At 39.9% G+C, this 21,713-nt stretch overlaps 2 long non-coding RNA genes across 4 annotated transcripts; both read left to right on the top strand.

The window, feature by feature from the left end:
- LOC309692791 lies at positions 1-1,364 on the top strand. 2 transcript variants are annotated; one of them, XR_014272457.1, is made up of 5 exons: positions 1-92; positions 182-275; positions 366-477; positions 787-914; positions 1,028-1,364. It is a non-coding gene; the product is annotated as an uncharacterized lncRNA (long non-coding RNA). The 2 variants fall into 2 exon arrangements; XR_014272458.1 differs by lacking the exons at positions 1-92; positions 182-275; positions 366-477 and adding an exon at positions 522-669.
- Positions 1,365-5,864: 4,500 nt separating this feature from the next.
- Positions 5,865-10,430, top strand: LOC309691977. Of its 2 annotated transcripts, XR_014272177.1 has the most exons (5): positions 5,865-6,557; positions 6,847-7,024; positions 8,373-8,461; positions 8,548-8,714; positions 9,328-10,430. It is a non-coding gene; the product is annotated as an uncharacterized lncRNA (long non-coding RNA). The 2 variants fall into 2 exon arrangements; XR_014272178.1 differs by having other exon boundaries at positions 5,865-7,024.
- The last annotated feature ends 11,283 nt before the right edge of the window (positions 10,431-21,713 follow it).

Genomic DNA, 21,713 nt, shown 5'->3' with positions numbered 1-21,713 from the left:
TTAAGAGTACGCAAAAAAACCAAATCTCTGAGAGATGCAACCAGAAGACGGATGAGAAACATACTTGAGGCTGAGATGACAGAATGACATGGGTAAGAATCAAAAATGTAAGATATAAAGAAACATTTTAAACATTGTATTATTTTTAATTGTGATGCCAATTATTGAATTTATACACTAGGACATCTCCCCCTAAAAGCGTAAGAGTGATGTATGCGCAGGGCATTGTTGCTCTGTCTCCATATCTGGAAGACCCATATTCACAACATGGATATGTAAGTAAAGGGAACTTTTCAACATTAAATACATAATTGCCCTCAGAAATGTTGATAACATAGTCCTTCTTCATTTATTTAATTACATAGAAACATTACTATGATCCAGAGAGCAGTTCAGGATACATTGCATGGCGGTTGAAGACCATTCAACGAAAAGCTGTGGAGGAAAGAAGCGTCTCAGTTTGCAAATCTCCCAAAAGTAAGTTCACTTATCATTTAAATGATACTGATGTACTGATAGAACAAGATTTCCGACTCCTGTTTTGTGAGGTCACTGGGAGCAAATTCTTGGAGAGGTGGCTCACCAATCTCAAAGCAAAGGTTGTAAAGAAAAGTCATGGACTTGTCCCCACCTCAGAGCTCTTGGAGTTAATGTGCAATGCTGAGTCAGGTACTGAAGTTGAGAATGGTATGATTGTGACTGTTTTTATTTGCCATTGTTGGTTATATAGGTAGTTCTGTCAATTCAATGTATTTTTGGAATAATTCTTTATTTATTCGTCTGTAGGCTGGGACAGTGACTTGTCTACTATCTTGCTGCTGCTACATCTGCTACCACCATCTGCACAAGGGCGAAAGAGACCAGGAAAGATGTCTGCATCTCAAGCTGTCAATAACCTCATCAAATTCCCAAAGGTATGTTGTTTAAAATATACTTTCCATCACCTCTATTTTCATGGACAGTGAGTTGAGCTAATCTACTGTCAGAGGATAGTCACTTAATACTGTTGTTTAATGTGTTGTTGTAGGCTGGAACCAGTGTACAGCAGCATCTAGACAACATCACCCGAAGCAGTCAGCCCTACCTTCTTACTCAGGGATCCACAAGAAGCAGCATTCACACCTTCATTGTGATTGAGAAGCATGCACTTCCATGTAATGCGACAGGTTCTGTAGGAGCCCTTGATGAACTCTTTAGGGCCCATTATGTCTTTGGTACATCATACAGTTCATCCCTGACGAACTTTTTTACTTTTCTGCAACTACGACATTGGGGAAATGTCATATTGCTTTCTCTAGTGAGCATCATAGAACTGTGAATTGTAAAGGTTTGTTACGTTAATTAAATGACACTGAAATGAGAAACATAATAAATGCTGTTACTTTAACCTGTATATTTGTTATTTCCATAATGTAGGATAGGTCACAGTTATTTAGTAAGTAAGTAAGTAAAATTTTATTTATATAGCACATTTCTAGATAGAGATCACAAAGTGCTTTACAAGATATAACAGATTAAAAAGACAAAATACAAACAAAGTTAGCAAAAGGCAGTTTTAAAAAGGTGTTTTTAGCTGTTTTTTAAAAGTAATCAATGAATCAGCGGATCGTAAGTCCTGAGGAAGGGAATTCCACAGTCTGGCGGCCACAGTAGCAAAAGCTCTATCACCCCTAGTTTTCAGTCTCGTATACTGAATGACAAGTAGGCCCTGACTACTCGACCTCAGAGACCTACTAGGGGCATAGGGCTGTAAAAGTTCAATGATATATGGTGGTGCTTGTTGTTGAAGAGCCTTGAAAGTTAAAACCAAAATCTTAAACTGGACTCTAAATTCAACAGGAAGCCAATGTAACTGCATGAGCAACGGTGTTATATGTGAAAATTTAGAAGCTTTCGTCAAAAGTCTTGCTGCAGCATTCTGAACGATCTGCAGACGCTCCAAAGAACCTTTATTTAAACAAGTAAACAGGGAATTGCAATAGTCCAGTCGTGAAGAGATAAAAGCATGAATAACAATCTCCAGTTCGGTATAGGATATAATAGAGCTCAATTTAGAAATATTTCTTAAATGATAAAAGCAAGACCGAACAAGAGATTTAACATGACTAACGTAAGAGCAGGATCAAGGATAATCCCTAAGTTCCTGACTTAGGGATTATAGCATAGTAATATAGCATCATAAGATGAATATGAAAAAAATCACACTACAGAGAAATAAAAATGATATATACACATCAGAGTGTTATTATTAAACTAAATTTGGAGTAAAAATAGCTCTATAAAGTGTAATCAAATTACTCTGAACAGTGTGAATAACCCTCAGTGTTAAATATTTTTACACATTTTGTTGTTAATTTTGACACTAAATTGAGTACAATTAACACTGAAAAGTTAACACTGGCCATAGAGTAAATTTAACTCTAATTTTGAGTGGGACCAAATGTTATCTGAAGCAGAGTTAAAATTAACTCCCTAAGTGTAAAATTTACACTTGGTTTTTTACTGTGTATGTGACGCAGAAAAGAAAATGCTGCAGTTATGCTATTTAAGCTCTGAGCATGAACATTAATAGTGGAATACATCATAATACACTGAACTGATTCTTTTCACAACTTTTTAAAGAGAGAAAAAGAAAATCACCAGATTTACTGCAGCTTCAGCTGTGGTGTTGACTAACGTGTGAGTGACAAAGTTTGGTTGATGGTAATGAAAATTAAACCAACAAAATACTGTGTACATAAAGTAAGAAAGCGCTGTGGTTATTTAATTAGTGTCTTTTGGCCCCATTCATTTGCATACTGGTAAAATATTTTGTTGATATTTGTGTACTGCATGATGTGTTTTCATTAGAAATCGTGACAAGCTGTCGGTGCCCTTTTAGGTTTTACTTTTTAGGTGACCTTTAGCAACACTGACTGCAGAAAGCTGCCAACAAATGGTTAATGACAGCCCACGAATGGGTGTAATAAATCCAGCCAGCAGAGGGAGGTGTGGTGACTTCCTCCACAAGGTCATACTGCATGGACAAATGTTTTTAGTGTCCTCTGAGGACAGGAACTTTATTCAAGTCCATTTCTTGTTCTTGGTGAAGAAGTGAATTAAATAAGTGTTTCCTAAAACATCACATCAAGTGCTTCAAAAAGAGAATCATTCAGTTTATGAAAGTGTGGTAAAAGTGTAGAAGTGTGTATCGTGTGTATTGTACTAACAAATATCAGTGTTGGTTTGCAGTAACTAGGTCACATGAGAAATACCCTATTGATACCAAAGGACAAATAAGGATAAAAAACTGGCACAATAAACAGTAAGGCATAACAAAACTGGTACTTCTTTATTTTTAAACTCTACTGTAATAACTGGCATGGATCTGGAGTAATATTAAATGGAAGGGTGGAGGGCGATATAGGTTGACATCTATTTAAATTTAAATGCGTAAAATGTTTAATGCAATTACCCATTAGCAATCAAATCAATTGCATGCATTTGCTGTATGGCATCAGACATGGTATAAGCTGTGTCCCAAAACATAGGCATCCTCCTGAGGACACATTTGTAGACTGATTACATGACAGCGATGCGACGAAGGCTGTCCCAGTTCGTAGACTCCTCTGAATCCGGCCAACAAATAACCGACCGTGTTATTTCTGTGCCCTTTTGTTTGCAACCTCTACAGCAGGAGTGCACACACTTTTTCAGCATGCGACCTACTCGTAAAATGACCAAGTGAAAATTACCTACCCTACTATAAAAATGCAAAACATAGATTTGCAAACATATTGAGTACTCTTTATTTGTACAATATATGCTGATGTACCTTGCATAACTGTATGAACCCATATTGAACAATACAACTCTGTACATTTCTTGTCATTACATTACTCTGATGACTTGCACTGAATGGACTCAGCCAGGGATACATGGTCAGTTAATTAACATCATCATGGTGGAACGGTATTTGGATTTAATAATCTTCATGTGGGAAAAGGCTGAATCACATAAATAAGTGGAACTGAATGATGCAGTCAAGGAGGTAACACATTTCTTCATGTTGGGGTACTTTTCCTCTGTAAGTTCCAGAACTTTCCATGACCCCTTAAGTTAAATGTCAGCCTGTAGTGTCAAAATCTCCAGAGAAGTTCAGGTAAAACAGTGTTTAAATTTTTGACGCGAGTGAATCAACCTCAGCATCTTCCCGAAAAGGGGAGGACATGAATGTAGTAACTGGCTCCAGTAAAACAAAGTCTTGAAAGTGTTTGTTAAACTCTGACAGACAGTTCTTGATCTGCTCTGTGTAGCGTGCACCGTCAAGCTGCACACACGCCTTCCTGTTCTTCAAGTTTGCCAAATCATGTCGCTGCAGCTTTGAGGACAGATGTTGGTCAGTTTGGTTAAAAATGCTAAATCTAGCAGCCACTGATCATCATTTAGTTGGTTGTATTCTGCATGTTTAGCTACACAGAAAAACTCCTTAATTCCCAGATAGAGCTCTCGAAATCTTTGCAGGAATTTCCCTCGACTAAGCCGTCCCACCTGAGTGTGTAGCAACAACTCAGAATGGTCGCAGTCGACCTTCTCCAGATGCACACGAAATAGCCATCTTTGAAGAGATCTGGTGTGAATGGAACAGGCGATCATCATTGCCACATCCATTATCGTCGGTGTATTATTCAGTGATAGTTGGGGAAGTCCGGGAGAGCAACTAGCAACGAAACTGTCACAGCTGCTACGGCAGTCGTGTGGTGTTTGTGGAAGGAAGGACCCAAGTCCAGGCAAAAGCTGTGATGCGAGTGAGCGTTTATTTGCAAAAGTGACAAAAACAATAACTAATGGGGAGTTACCTAAACCTTAACTGGGAAAACTAACCTCACTTGAACTGAAAAACAAAATGCTAAACACTGGGATACCTGAAAACATGAGGACAATGTTACACAAAGAGCAGCAGAGAACGCAGACAAACGCAGATGGACCGACAACAAGCACAAGAAAACACGGGGCTTAAATACACAGAGGGGCAATCAGGGAATGGATGACAGGAGCGAAACATCGCTGGGAGAAATCAAAGCTGACGAGACAAGGTAAGCAAAACAGAATACACTAACATGAGACAGACTTTCAAAGTAAAACAGGAAATACACTGACAGAACTCAGAGACACGACACTGACAGAGAACAAGGGGAACACACAGGCAGGGATGACTGGACACTAAACAGAAGGAGCAGAGAATCAGAATCAAGAACTAGAAAATCTCTCAAACATAACAAAACTTAGACCGAAACATGTGATAATATAACTCTATAACCAAAAGGACTTTGTCAACAGACTCAGGACCCTGACAGAATCCATTTGAGCAGAAACATTTCATCACGCTGGCAGCTCACTTCGAGTTTGATCCATGCAGTGAACCACAGAATGATGTTTCAGCAAAAGAACTGCTGCATCTCATCTATGCCACTGAGGACAAGATATTTCAACATAAAGTTTGGGCTATGGCTTTTGATCTTCATGGGAATATTGTACTCCCTGACCAAAGACTCAGTCTGTGCTCTAGAAATAACCTCACACATAAAAAACTATTATGTGGCAAGAGATTCCAGTGTTACCCTTAATTGTGAGTTTGTCTTTGAATCTGAGAACTTGGGATATACGGAAATAGCGTGGAACATTGTGCCTTCAGATAAACAGCAGGATGACAAGATCATTATCTGGTATACTGGAGGTGTGATATACAGTAATCTATATGAGAAGTTAAAGAATAGGGTCCACTTTGCCTCTCCTGATCCCCAAGATGGGTGACGCATCATTAAGAATCCTTGACCTGAAGCTGACAGATATGGGAACTTACCAATGCAAGGTGAAAAGGTTACCTGAGTTTGGTATGAAAATTTTTAACCTGTTCGTAATGGAGAGGCCAAGTACACCAGTATGCTACATAGATGGTGAAGCAGAGGAAGGAAACAACCTCAGGATTAGGACCATATAATAATAAATATGTGCGTGATGAAAGTTGGGCAGCACGCTAACGTCCTTACTCCACTCTGTATGCTCGTATGGGTCTGACCATTTCACTCCTTTGATTTTTTTCCTCATACTTTTTTTTTTTTCCTTTTCGTCAAGTCTGTCTTTGTACGGACCTGTCCTGTTCTCCATCGTTTTGTACATAACTGTTTTTGGGGCAAATAAAATGCAAGTAGGGATTACAACCGCAGAATGAATGATTACCGGTGCTGGAAATATTAGCATTTGATGCAGTGTTTTGATTTTGTTGCCACGGGTACCCAGAAAGCAATGCGTGAAAGTCACGTGGTCTGTCAATCTCTACACCTTTCTAATGTGACGTTGATTGCCACGACACAACAGCTTTCCATCCCAGGACAGACGGAGAACCTATGCATTGGTCATCAGAGGAGGACAACAAAACGGTGAGGGAGATTTCTTCCAAGCACGGCAGCAGAGCCGGAGGAGAGAGAGCAGCTGGCTGCAGACCACTATGGTGCCCGACAGGGAAGTCGGACCGGACACGACCGGAGGTTTGAAAGGAGACCAGCTCAAAACAACTGGTATGTAAAACCCACCCGAATTGAGCGAGCTGGACCGCCTGTTAACAAAATACCATCAGATGATCCAGACTTTTCTGCTAAGGTCCGCATTATTCATAGACTGATTAAAGCAGTGCATCATCTGAAGAATGTTTCAAGAGACATTTAAGCCAGCCATCCCCAACAGAAAGACACAGACTCTGAGGGAAATGCTAGAAACTGGGCTCACACAGTCATTCTGATCCTCCGTGATCATTATACTGAGAGCATAGAAGAGGAAGTAAAAGCTCATTTTGAGTTCCCTAAACAGGACTGGAGAGGCCCAATTGAGTTAGCGATGTCCTGGGCCAAGAGGAACCTGGGCCGCCGCCTCCAGCCCGAATCTTTGGAGCAGGCCCAAGCTGAGATTGTGGCAAAACTGGCAGATTTGAGGGCAGCCACTGGACCTGGGGGAGAATACAACCAGCGACCCAGCACAACAGCCACAGGTGAGTGGGGCGGTGATGCAGTTTGACACTATTAAACCCCTCACTGAGGTAAAACAGCCAGCTGTTCTGCACACACGACCCGCCACACCACAGACCTCCATTTAGAAAGACAGAACTTCAACATGTCTTGAAGTTCTCCAGAGGCCTGGTAATATGAACTAATCATTTGATTCAGGTTAGTGATGAGATTTCCGGCTCTTTTTAGAGAATCGGCACGACTCACTAAAAAGAGCCGGCTCTTTCGGCTCCCAACCGGGCTCTTCAGGTCGTTTTGTTGCTTTAATTTATTATTAACAACAATAAAAAAAAAATTTATGCACAAAAGGAATTACTAATGTAAACAAAAAAAACCCAAACTGGTTTTATTTATATATGTTTATATATAAATATATACGGTGGACCCTAGAGACAAAGCACGTACAAACTCCAAAACACATTTCTAGCGTTAACTGAACTTCCAAAACAGAGCTACCTAGATCAGCGGTCCCCAACCCCCGGGCCTCGTACCGGTCCGTGAGTCGTTTGGTGCCGGGCTGTGAGAGTTGAGGCTCAGGTGTGAAATGTATGGTTTTTAGGGTTTTTAAATCGGTTTTCAACGTTATTTTGTTATTGTTTTTATCGTTAACTCGGTTTTCCTGTGTCTTTTCACGTGTGTTATGAATAAATCTTGTTTTCGGTACCGGTACTAGTTTTATTTTGTTGTATTTATCCGCGACACCTCAAAGGCCGGTCTGTGAAAATAATGTCGGGCATAAACCGGTCCCTGGCGCAAAAAAGGTTGGGGACCGCTCACCTAGATCACTTAAATTAGTCAATTGAAAGCATATGTGTATTGTTTGTGTATTTATACACAAGCACTGATATATATTCAAATAATTAACAAAAAAAATAAAAAAAAAATCTTCATTTACTTGTTTTCTGTTTGTGGTCAGTTCTTACAGTTTCTGTGTCCTAGGGTTGCATTTGGAAAGAAACCCAACACAGTTTGATCATCATTCATTTTCAAACTGCCTAATGCCATACAATACATTTCTTTTAGTAAGTCTTTGGTTTCTTCATTTGGGTAGTTCAGTCTTGTGTATTTGTGATATCACAGAAAGGAACCTGGTTCATCAGAATTAAAACGCCTGCTTTGTGATAAAGTTGACAGAAGGAGAAACCTTTTACATTATCCAAAGTTCATGTGTGTAAAACATGTATCTTTGGATGTGTAGCCCACTTTGAGGCTGAATACACAAAGCTTGAAATGGTCAGAGGCGGCGACTTTGGATCCATTTTTGCTGGGAGAAGCAAAAGAGATAATTTGCCAGTGAGTAATAACATACATATTCTTATATATCTCTTATAGCGTTCCCTGCAGTAACCAAAGTACTCCTGACTGGCCTGTAGGTGGTGATCAAACACATCCACAAAGAAGATGTACAATGTGAACAAGTGGTGAGTGATCAGAACTTTTTAATAAAGATGTTTCACCTTCTTGTCTGAAAAACTCGTGTGCTCATTCACGTTTATTCTTTTTACAGTTTCTGTGGGAAAACCTGAACAGTTCCACTGAAGTTCTACCCATGACTAGAGTGGGAAGTGGGCCACCTCTGTAGGGAAATCTGCCGCCGTCTCCATACTGGACTGGTATGAGCTTGAGAAAAAGGTTCTTCTCATCATGGAGAGAGTCCCCTGTGTAAAGGAGAAGGTACTGAAGCTGGGGTGAAGGAAGTTTTTCTTTTTTAGTTTTATACAGATTTGTGTTGTAGACTTTCCCAGAGAAGCTCCACAGAGCTTGTTTGTTTGATAGCTGCCACACTGACAGGAACCAGTTTGTTCTTCAGCTCTGCAACTGTTTGTCTTTGTGTTTAACCCATGGGAGATATGAGGTCCCACCACAGTCTGGCAGTTGGGCATGTATGCTATATGACATGCTGGATTGAAAGCAACAATTTACCACATCCAAGTGTCTCTGCACGACAATTGCTTTTAATATTGAGATGTCCCAAGTTGAGAAAATATCTCTATGAAGGCCAGAGGCCGGTAAGTGGAACTGAACCCAAGCGCAGTACCCAGAGCGGAGGCAAAGAAAAGGTTTTGACAGTTTTATTGCTCAACACAAGAATAATATTTGATAGTGACAAACTATACAGGATTTGGGTGATGTGGCAACATGGCTGGGGTAAAACAAAGGGGCAGGACTGAGAAGGTAACCGAGCGGAAATAGTCACACTGGGAATTGAGGAAAACCAAATTAGCGCTTAGCAAGAGGGGAGTTCCAGAGAAAGTATGTGTAATTATTCTTTTGGCTTAATTTGCAGGTGAGAGATGGATGCGTTGAAGGAGAGCCGGCGTAGGTCCGGGTGAGTTTGATTATGTGAATATGGCTGACCGGAGTTCCTTGTGGTTCCAAGACCAAGGGACAGCAGGAGGGCGGGCAGGTTAGGCAAGGAGTGAATCCCAGGAAATATAGGGGAAAATTGAAAGACCAAAAGGATGTGTGGTTTAAAGCCATGGAGCATCTGGGAGCACTGATACACAAAAACAACAAGGTAAGTAAAGCACCTACAGTCAGACGCATGCGCCATACAGCCTGGTTACCAACGTAGAGTAGTCAAACTGGCGGAGAAGAGACGTCAGCGCAGAGCTTAAATCTGCCAGCCTAATTAGCTCAATCAGCTCCAGGTGGTAGAGGGTGTGGTGGCCATGCCCATGGGTGGAGACCAGAGAAGTTCAGGATCCTAGTGGAAGTTTCCAGCCACTCACCCAGACCATGACTAAAAATGGAAGGAAAGCTTGTGTTTTGGTGCTAACGCCGTGCAGTATGTTTTACTTACAAGTTCCAAACTATCACTGAAGTTTCCATCCTGATCGCTGCTTTTTTTGCAGATGTGTTTGACTCAAAGTCCATTAAAGTGAGCAACACTGGAACAAAGTCAACAGCACTCCTGGCTGCAAAATCGAAACATAAGGATTTAAAATCAGATGATTGTTTGCACCTGTGTCCCGCTCATCAACCCTCCTGCAACCACCTCTTCATCTTCTGTTATTTCCCTTTTATATATTTTTCTTTCTTTCCTCCTGTTGCTTTGCTGTCTGTAAATGTGTAAATGCATATAGTGCAGGTCTCTGGTTAGAGATACTGCAATTACTAAACAATTGTACATTAGAACACGTGTCTAAAATAAAAATATTTTTACTTTGTCTTTTTTTCTTAAAGTTTATTTTTAAACTAGTTCAAATTTTCTTTTCAAAAAGGAAAAAAATAGCTTTTTGTAAGCTGTAACCCTAGTTTAACCCATATTTTTAACATCTGTGTGTTGCAACAAATTCAGCAAGTTGTTGTTTGTTCGTGATTTTGCAGCTGCAAACAATGTTCATGTACAATAAGGTTAATTAAGGTTAATTTGAGGGGGTAGGGACTAATAAGTGTATACTTCTGCCTACTCCTTTTCAAACAAAAGAATGGAATTGTATTTTGTAATGATTGTGAATGCACATGTTTGAAATAAAAATGAACTGAACTGAACTGAATTACCACATAATCCATGAATATGTTACAGTAATTAATAGCTAAGCTTCATTTCTTTTTTTTAATGCATACAGTATATTTTATGATGTGAACCAACAAGTGCTCCGATGAAGCGCTCCTGCTCTTTAAATATGACCCATACGGGTTTTTCCAGTCCACCATGCTGGATTCACAACCACACACACCACAGAGAGCCAAGTCTCCTTCAAAGCTTTATTTAGCACTTGATTGATGAGGAACGAGGAAATCAACAGAAATCCCTCATTCCTCATTAGGGGCAGAACAAAAACCAGCGTGAATGACCATTTTAGCTAATGGTAACAGTGCTTGCTTACTAGGTATCCAGCATAAATACACTCATCAGATACAACAGAGTTCACAAATAAACAAGCATGAGTTTTATTATTTACTTTCTTGGTATTTTTATATCCTGTCACAGGAAGTTAAAGATTATTCACCATTACTGGACCTGCTGAACTTAAAAAATATATTAATTTAGAGATTTAGGCTACGTCTACACAGGTATTTTTGAAAACAGATTTTCCTTTTCTTTTTTTTTTAGATCCCGTCCACGTGCAGTTTTGAAAAATATCTCCGTCCACATGTAAACGCTAAAAACGAAATGTTGGCCAATCAGAAGTCTAGAAGCCTGGGAGGGAAAGAGTAAACAGGGTTTTGTACCCTCTCAGAACCTTAAGTACTTCTGAAAAGTTTTTGTTTTCCTGGAAAGGCAGATCATTTTGTGTTACTTTTCTCAAGTGCCTTCCAATATTTCACATGTTAAAAACTAAAGAGAGTATTTTGGTTGGTATAGACTCACAACTTAGGAATGAACAAAATGCCCACAGTATACATAAATTAAAATGTTTAAAAAAAAGTAAATTTATTCAAAACTGATGTTGGGATTTGGGTTGTGACAGCGGCTGTGTTGAATGTAGAAGCCACGTCTGAAGTTCACCCTGACGCCTCTGTAAATGGAGGGACAGTAACTGCGTGTGTATATGCAAGTGTGTTAAAACTGCAGATAGTCAGATTCACAGCAGCAGTATTTTGTCGCTCTCCGCCATTGTAGAAATAATCGCATGCTTTGATGTTGCGTGACTAAATCTGTTTTCCTCGTCCACACGTAAACACAAAAACGGAGTTTTCCAAAATCTCCACCCTGGCAGGAGTTTTTAAAAATCTCAGTTTTCAGTGATCGAAAACCCCGTTTACATGTGGACAAAAGGTGCAAACGCATAGAAAAATCTGCGTTTTCAAAAATACCCATGGACGTAGCCCTACATTTACAGCCTTGTGTTGACTGTATAGTTGGGGTGATGACATCCACAGTTTGTAATCAGTTGTTAAGTGATAACCCATAGACTGTCCTTCTGGGTCCAAACACCTATTGTGTTCATCAAGGCTGTTGTCTCGTTCCATTTAATCTGAAGAAGCCCCCCAAAATAGTCAGTGATCACTGTTGGCCTCTCTGCATTTTTTAATAGCAGTATTAATCTGCAGCATGTTTTAAAGCTCAGTTTTCAAAAGCTTGTCCCTCACCCCATGGTTTGCCAGACACCAAATATTTGAACAGGTCACAAAAGAATCTCTCTGAGTCCAAAGAAAGATGAAGCTGAGGATTAAGAATTTTAGATAGCACTCACCCAAACCATGCAGTAGTACATTAATGACGAACCTTGTGTTATGGATGGATCATCTCAGATGTTCTCCTAACTTTAGTGTGGCCCATTTTCAGCATCTTTTACTGCCATGCAACTACATTTGTTTCTGACCATTGGGGACCCTCACTTTAACTTTTATTGAAAAGGGTAAAAAAAAAAAATGGAAAAGGGTAGCCTTCATTGTCCAGCTTCACTATGCTAATGTGTTCATATTATCCTAGCCATAGCTAGCTACCACGTAGCAGACCATTATATACCAGCTAGCCAAACAACAGTAATCCTAAACAATGCTGCAGTTTAGTTTTTTGTCTTCATTTATGTTCACGCTGATAGCAGAACTATACGTTTCAGTTTTCAAGAAATCCCACGGTCAGTGTGTCATCTTTTGATGGAACACAGCACGCTAACTTCCTGCTAACTTCTAACTCTGTTAAACTTCATAAATCATGCATCTTCTTCCATAAGACACAAGCAGTGAAAGAGAATTTGAAAAAAATGTGAGTACAAATGGGAATTACAGCTGCTGGAATTTTAGCTAGCAACACATTGTACGACAAACTGCACACAAACAGTTTGTGTGTTTGCTGATGTTTGTTGAGCTAATAGAAATGTTGAATTTAAAAACTTTGGGCGGAACTAATGGTACTCCCTTTATGCTTTGGCAGCGCTAACTGGATGCTGAAATACCATGACCGTAACTTACGGACAACTACACTGTTCTGGTAATCGTTTACTAAAACTGATTTTTTTCTTTGATTTTTATGCATAATATCTTTACTTAAATGAGTAAATACACTGAAGTAAAGAGTATTTATGAAGGGGTTATATATAAAAAAATGTTTTTTACTCTACTCATTGTACCGGATTACAATCAATCCTCTCCTTTTTTGGAAACTTAAACTGTGCTTATAGAACTGTGATGTTATATTTCTTACAATTTCTGGTGCTCTCTTGACCAGATCTCTCTTAAAAAAAAAACCACATTTTTAATGTCAATGAGATTTTTTACCCAGTTACATAAATTACACAGAAGAGTCATTTTGCCAACAATTGATTGCAGCTTCTACTTGGTGATGGGAATCTTACGTCTGGCTTAAAATGACTTGATATCAGTCATGAGAGATATGTTTGACCTAGGGTTGCCACTTTTATAACTACCAAATAAGGGACACTCTGGTATGGCAGAAGCACAATGCACAGACAGCTGGGCATAGTGTAAATATAAATGCATGTTCATATTCTTATAATAAAAATGCAGTACAATGTTGGTTTCAGTTTAATCAATACCTCATCTAAAGCAATATACAAAGCTGCAGTAAATGATGACAGAAATCACATGGGCAGTTCCTTCGACAAATAAGGAAAAAAAATAAAAAAATATTCAAATACAAGCACTCGTCTGTTACAATTGCGGCCAAATCAGATTTGGTATTTGTAAGTGTGCCATCTGTGGCATTGCGGGCAATGGCAATATACAGGACATTTGAGGTAGAATAAGGGACGAACCAATTTTGCTCATTATATGGGATGTCCTGAATAAAACAGGACAACTGGAATCCCTAGTTTTATGTACTTTTGACTGATTTTAGGTCAAAAAGTCATTTTAACAGTTTAAATTCCCACTATCATTTTATTGCACATCAATGGCAGCATGGTGGTTAGCACTGTTGCCGCACAGCAAGAAGGTCCTGAGTTCAATTCCACCATCAGGCCGGGGTCTCTCTGTGTGGAGTTTGCATGTTCTCCCCGTGTTTGCGTGGGTTCCCTCCGGGTACTCCGGCTTCCTCCCACCGTCCAAAGACATGCAGTTTCAAATTGCCCAAAGGTGTGAATGTGTCTGTGTGTTGGCCCTGCGACAGACTGGTGACCTGTCCAGGGTGTACCCCGCCTCTCGCCCTATGACAGCTGGGATAGGCTCCAGTGCCCCCTGCGACCCTGAAAAGGACAACCAGAAGCAAATGGATGGATGGATACCAGAAATCAGTTGTATCAAGTTGTATTTGTTGTTATAAGTTTGTTTTTGGCGCGTTGCTTTAAAGACAGCTTTGCCATCATAAAAAATAAAAAGTTAAATAAGAATGGAAAAAATAAAGAAAATAAGAAACTCATGAAAACAAGTTTTTAATTAAAAAAAACTATAAAAAACAGTATGCAGTAAGATAAAGATAAAGCAGATCGGTCACTGGAGTGTTTTGTACAGATATATAAGAACACAGAAACATGCAGTGTAGTTTTTAAAATTGATGTCCTCTCCATGGTCTCCACCCCTAGAGGTCATAATACACCAGACATCTCCTTGACAACAGGCGAAAAGCAGCTCCATTCTCTCACATCATCACGTCAGTTCTCACATCATAATTTCTCATCTCTGCTGGCCGATGTTTGAATTCACGGCCTCCGCTCGTGATTTAAAGCTGCAGTTAAACTGGTGCGGGGCTCTGTGACTGATGAGACCACCAAAGGAAGAGGCTCTTTCCACACCTTGATGTTTACCTTTCCTGTCAGCTTGTTTCCACAAAAGCTGGGAGTGCCCTGACTGTTTGGGTCAGAGGGACTGCAGCTGGAGGGAGGGCTTCATTCTCACCTCAACACCTCCCACTTGGGTGGGGATGAAGGAGAGAGGAGACACCGAACAGCTGTAGCTACCTGTCTCTGCTTTTCACACCAACACATTCCTATTTTACAGCACAGTCAAATTACCATTCAATACACTTCAAAAAGCAACTCTAAAAGAACTGCAAATTTTCCCTTACATGGTCTATTTAGCAGCACGCCTGAGATGAGAGTTTTGTCCGATAATACATTGAGCTGAAGGTTTTCACATTTATGTAAAATGCTGAAAAGCTGCATGATCTATGGTGGTCCTGAGAGGTCAAACTCACTGTAACCTAGGAAAAAAACACACAATGGAAGTTAAATAAAACACAACAGATGTAAAAAATAAATAACAAAAACACAACAAAGGTGTATTCGGGGGGCACAATAATGTTGTAGAACAGCTTCTGAAGTGATAGGAACCAAAACATGCCAGAGATTGCAACAAGACCGACTCCCAAAGGGAAGGATTCATTGATTAGTCGATAACTGTTAGCTTGTCACTTCCACATGTGATATTTTCACGTTATTGTCTCCCCATGAACACTTTGGTTGTGTTTTGTGAGTTTTCATTCATTTTTTGTAATTGTGTTTTATTCAACTTCTGTTTTGTTTTGTGTGCTTTTGCAGCTTTTTTCTATTTGTTGGTGTTTTCTTAAGTTTGTTAAGTAGTGATTCATACATAGCACCATACAAATCAGTACTTTCAATTTGAATATTGGTTAGATCAATGGAAAAAAATAATCATTGAAACCATCCTGATCAGAATCCTTCATTAATCCAAGAGTGATCATAATATTAAATAATACAATATATTACAAAATAGCTCTAGCAAATACAAATACTTCTAATATATCCCAATACAGTATGATACACAAAACTGAATATTGACAAAGTTGAAATTGAGGTATTCTTTTTATCATACTGACTTTGCTGTTTTCTTTGTAAAGGATGTGCAGATATTACGGCTAACACACAATGAAACCTTGGAGACCAAAAACCAAGAGAAAAGCAAAGTGAAAACTGAACTACTGAACCTCGCACTAAATGGTTTTTTTTATTTTCATCCATGCATCCATTCTCTTCTGCTTACCCAGTTCAGGGTCACAGGGGGGCTGGAGCCTGTCCCAGCTGCTATAGAATAAGAAAAGTGGGGTTCATCCTGGACAGGTCACCAGTCTGTTGCATAGCTGCGACACAGAGACAGATAACCATTGATACTATCATTAACACCTATGGGAATCACCGATTAACCTAACCAAACTAACTGCATGTCTTTGGACTGTGGGAATAAGCCAGCGTACCCGGAGAGAGCCCAGACATGGGGCATATGGTGGATTCAAACCCAGATACCTACCTTCCACATAACCTGACGTCCACCTCCTGAGAAATGTAACTACTCATCAGGTCAACATTCAGGGTTAAGAGGGGCGTCCGGTCTAAATCGAAATCACTTCTAACCTTGTGCATGTCCTCATTCACTACATACTCGGAGGTCTTGCTCTTCTCCTCCTGCCTTCATCTTCATCCTTGGTCCCATGTATTCACTATCATTTCTCTGCATATGTGCAAACTATCGTCATCTCGCCTCTTTAACTTTGTCTTCAAACACCTTGACCTGAGCTGTCTCTCTGACGATTAACTCCATGTCGATTCTGGTCACTGCAAATGAAAATCTTGCTTCAGATGTTTCAGGGGTGTTTTTTCAGCAGGACATAGTCTAGTGTTTGACAGTCAGAGCTCATACTCTTTCTTGGAAAGTAACTAAACAATACTGAATGTACTTACCACAAACCTAAAGATTCTACCTTCCTTTTTTCAGGTGGTTGACCAGGTATCTCCTGCTGCTCCGGAAACAAAGAGCTCAAGCCGGTTTGAATGTTGTGCTTCATCAGTCAGCAAACAATAGGTCAGGATGGAAAAACAGAAGAGGTGAAAGGAGGAGGGAAAGCATTCAGGAGACAAGCAGCAGGAGGTTCCTGGGGGATAAAAGCCGGGAGGGGGTGCTGGGTTGAGATGTCAGAATCCCTGTGAAGGTGCACTGCCCCACTCCTGATTAGACTGCTAATAGTTAACTATTGTAAAGGTGTTACACTATAACAAGTGATAATGTGTAGCAGTTAATGTTTAGAAATGCAAAACTTAAAATGCAAAATCATTTCGAGGGCATTCAGAGTCTTTTGTTTCAACACAGAACATTTCAAAAAATATCAAACGAAAACATAAAGAGCATCCATTGTATATTTGTGTTATAGTAAAAGTCCTCATTAACTGTGTGTCCCCTGCAGGCCCTCTCCCTGTTATCTCCCATCAGATATGCTTGCTTCCTCTATTCTATTCAAAATGAGTCACTTATTAGCGGTACATTGTTTTCCGCAGTGACCCTTCAACCCATTACTGATTTGAGAGCCAAGCTATTAAATCAAACAACTATGCTTTGAAATGCAAAAGCAATGACCGGAGCAGACATGCGCAAACACAGTCCTGTCAGCAGCAAAAGGACACTGTTTGGGGGGGTTTTCAGCTCTGATCAGCAGGTGAGCGAGATCAACTATTTTTGATATTTTGTTTCAGTAACTCTTACTTGTGGGTTTCAGTGAGGGGTTTTGCCCCGGGGCTGCCACTGAACAAGCTGTCGAGATCAAATGTGTGACCCTGGCTTTGTATACTTGAATATAGGTTCCTTTTTAATTACAGCTTTTCTTTTTTTGATCATCTTATTTCAAAACCTACCCTATCCTAGCGTATTTGTTACGGACACTATAACAAGGGGGTGTCAAACATAAGCAAAGACTCCCTACTGGACAGCATAAGTTTTGGACTCATAAGTGTATTTTCATAACTTTTACAGCGTTTTCTACTGAGAGACCTCCCCCATGGCTGTTGATACTATCTCAAAATCATTTATATATTAACAATTAAATGAAAAATTAAATGAAGGATAATCTGAGCAATGAGCTAACTGCCAAAAAGGGACATTTCAGTGGTCCGGTAGCATTTTGGAACACACTCATTTCTGTATAGCCAGTGAAAAAATGTTGTAATTAATGACATCCATGGATTTTAACAAAACTGTATCCATGTCTTCAGGCAGCATAGGTTCGTTCTCTGTGTGTTAGCTAGCATTATTAAAAACGGTGAAGAGATGAGACATGTTTCTTCTGCACTGTTAAGATTCACTATTGCATGTAATGTATGTCATGCTATACAGTCATGTGGCGTTAGCTTGTCCACTATTTTGAATGTGTGACCATCACTGTAACATAAAGTGAATAAGGCCTGTGTCACATAGGCCTATAGACATGACAGTAACCAGCTGGCAACCACCTGTTGCTAGGGGAAAACGTGTATTCCACAAAGTTAGCAAAAACATCCTCGTGATTGCTTTGGTTTGGCTAACATTGTGCTTTAAGCCTAGTTTAAATGAAAGTGATGCACTCAAAAAAAGGGTGATCAGCTCCTCTCTGAACTGCAGTGAAATTGTAAACAGGAACTGGAAATTGAGACCCTTTTCCTTCAAAGTAAAAGTTGGGGCTTTTCATACATGTTAGCTACAGCACAGGTTTTGCATTGAAGGCGAAGCTTCTTCATTTCTCGTTTGTTTTTGCACATTTTACTATCATTCAGCTAGTGGTTAGTGAATATTTGCAGGCTACCATGGCAATCTGCTAGCAACTTTGCTATCTGATCCAATATAGTGGGTTAACTCTTGAGAACTGTGCACTTGATGTCACATGAGAAACCTCAATATAGCAGCATTCAAGCAGCACGAGACCTTCCCAACTGCTAACTCAGGGACATCTTTGATTCTATTTTTATCCTTATGTGGAGCTTGCATTAAGTTCTGCGTCATGCTGGGGGCTCACTGTTTACTCCGTGGTTGACTTTGTGGGTGATTTACCCTTTAAATTTGTAGTGGTTCAATCCAGCGCTTATTTGGGCTCTGGTTCGACCGGTAGGCGAGTACCCTCCCCTTAAATACCAATTAGTCAGCCTGTTTATGTGTGAATGTGTGATTGGTTCATTTGATTTTGTTTTTCTGTAGTATACTTTTTAATTTAAACACTAACTGTTTTGTATTTTGTAATGGCCCAGATCAAGGCCACAAACCTAAGCGTGTTAGTCTGCTGATAAAGTTGTTCCCTAGTTTTCCATGAAAACAAGAAAAATATGGCACTTTTTTGCAATGAGAGGAAAACATTTAAAACATCTTCTCGGAGATGTGTCTCTTAGTTAGAAATTGAAATAGGGGCAAACAGAATCTCACCAAGTTAGACAGGTTTCAGGGTCATGTTTGACGTGAGGCTTTTGCTCTGATTAATCAGTGGTCTGTTGATATGCATGGATATTCATTTCTGTAAATTAAATAAGCTGATGTATTCCTCCGACCATCCCCGCTGTATTCCTTCCAACTGTTTTAACACCTGGGCTTTCTTTATCACCGCTGTGGACCTACCGCTGATTCTTCCTGCTGGGAGGGGTAAGTGAGGTGAATAAGTAAAGGTGGGGGGTCCCGAGGTTGGAAGCACTCAGCAGGAAGGAGGGCTGTGACTACTGCCTTGTTTGGCCAAACTCAGTCGAGGATAAGGCATCACCAAGAGATTTACACTACTCTGGTTAATCATGAACACTGGAGCACAAGTGCTTAATATATATTAGTGAAAAGAAAAATAACACCTTATTTTTCACAGGACACACTCACAAACACCAGGACAGAGATCCACTGTGGACTACAGGAGGTCACGTAAGGATTCAGGCCCTGGCCAACATGTGGTTCAAAGAAATCCTGCAAGAATCGTTTTTTCTTGAAAAGAGTAAAGATCCAGTGAGCAGCAGTTCTTTGGGCAAAAATGCTGATGTCAATGTCTACCATAGACTGTATATAAAAGATGGAGGCACAGCAGCACTAACCCATTTTTGAACATTTTGAAGCCTCAGTGTTGTTGCTGCCCATGATATTGTTCTTGGAAGCCAGATGTTACTATATTTGGACAAAAAAGCTACCAGTATTGATGCAATGCAAAGACACAGATAGCTAATCATGCTTTATATTATGTGTTAAATATCCTGTTATTTTGTTTCTAATATTGTAGCGTTCTCTTGCTTTGTATTATATGGCAAACACAGTTACAGCTAGACTGAAAGCATGTGTGGACTTGCTTGCATCTTACTTTTCAAAATAATGGCGCACACATACTCAGCCGTCTCGAGGCGCTCACTGTTCACATCTCCAAAGATGCACTATTATATTGCTTATTGTTGATATATCTTTTGCAAGGAAATATTTTTATAACTACTCTTTTTTTTGACAAATGCCCATTCACTGCTCCTTCTTCGATATGTTTATCCATGTGAATTAACATTTTAGAAATGCATACTCGCTCATTAAACGGAGAACCAGAGTATGATGTGAAGTAAATGTCAGTGAAGGAAAGTGCAAAAGGTTGATTGGGAAGTTAAATTGGATATTGAGCTGACTGAGCTGTGTGCATCTCGGTCAGTGTGTCAGGATTATTGGATGATAGCCGTGCCTGTCTAATAAGAGCTAGCAAATACAGGACAATTGGGTTACAAATGAGCAACAATTCTACCTCAGGGTGAAAGATAATTACAATCAATACTAACCTTACGCTAAAGTCCTGTATCGTCTGACCTTGAGCCTGACGTATATGCAATGGGGTTTTTTTTCACAGTTGAATTAATGGTATTGATGTAGTTAATTATTTCCATATTAAAAGTGAAATTTCCCTTCACACTGGTGTCAAGGGCAAGATAGTGAAAATAGGTACGATTTGTATGATAAGAAAGTTGCTAAAAGGCGAAACTGTTGCTTGGTTTTCAGGCAGTGTTTGTATGTGTGTGTTTTTGCCGGGGGTGGGGGTGGAATTATGAGGTGAAAGGACACATGTTGACAAATCATATGGCCATCAGTCTGGGCCGGCACACTCCATGCCAAAGTCAATCGTCCCATTAATTATAAGAGGCAGGCACCCTCACCGAGTGCCGCACACTGCCTCGTTTATTCCTGCTGACCTGTTCGCACAGCAGACATTTTGTTTCGGGCTCGGAGATTTGTAATTGGCAGAGGCCACACAGCGCAGACCTTAACACGGGCCACTTTGGAGCCTCTCAGCCACCCGTCAACATCAACCTCGCACAGGCTCGGCCCTGACAACACACGCACTGTTTTAATGCTTGAAAGATCCTGTGTTAGGTACCGAGAACACAAATATGGCTTGACACCTGGAATGAGACTTGATGCAGCACGATCCACGGAACATCTCCTGCACCAGTGTAGCATTAAAAATACACAAATCATCGCCATGGTGGAGCACTGATACCCTCAGCATCACCCCACCACCAAAATAGGGTTTCTTCTGCATTAACAGTCAGACCACCACATGATTAAACCTGCACAACTTCAGGTTCATTAAAAAAAACAAGACAGACTTTTGTAATATTAATAAAAAGCACTCAATGACGCAACAGAAAGTTTACAACCGTGCTACAAATCAAACCAGATTTCTGACTTGCTGACAAAGAAATGAGCACACGAGAATTCCCAAAAGTCTCATTAACCAAATTCCTTGACACAACTTTCTTTGGGCTTCATTTGTGAAAGTGATGTGGTAGAAGATGATGCTGGTTGGATTAAACCAAAACAAGTCTTAATATAATACTGACGTTGTCTTCAGTAAATGATGATGATGAAAAGTTAGCTACACATTTGGCAGAGACAAAGAAACATTATCAGTCATGTAGTTATGTGTTTCTTGTAATTTCAGTCCAGTTTTTTTCCCGTTTAGCTTCTGTTTGGGTGAAAACGTTCTTTTTAGCCTTTAAATCCCACCCCACTAGCTGTTAATTTTGCATGTTTGCCATTTAATTTTGTTTGAACTTTACATAGCTGTAAATG

The sequence above is a fragment of the Aulonocara stuartgranti genome, assembly GCF_965226115.1.
Source record: "Aulonocara stuartgranti genome assembly, chromosome: 17".
Classification (NCBI taxonomy): domain Eukaryota; kingdom Metazoa; phylum Chordata; class Actinopteri; order Cichliformes; family Cichlidae; genus Aulonocara; species Aulonocara stuartgranti.
Note: the sequence above shows the minus strand (reverse complement) of the source record. Positions and strands in the feature narration are given on the sequence as shown.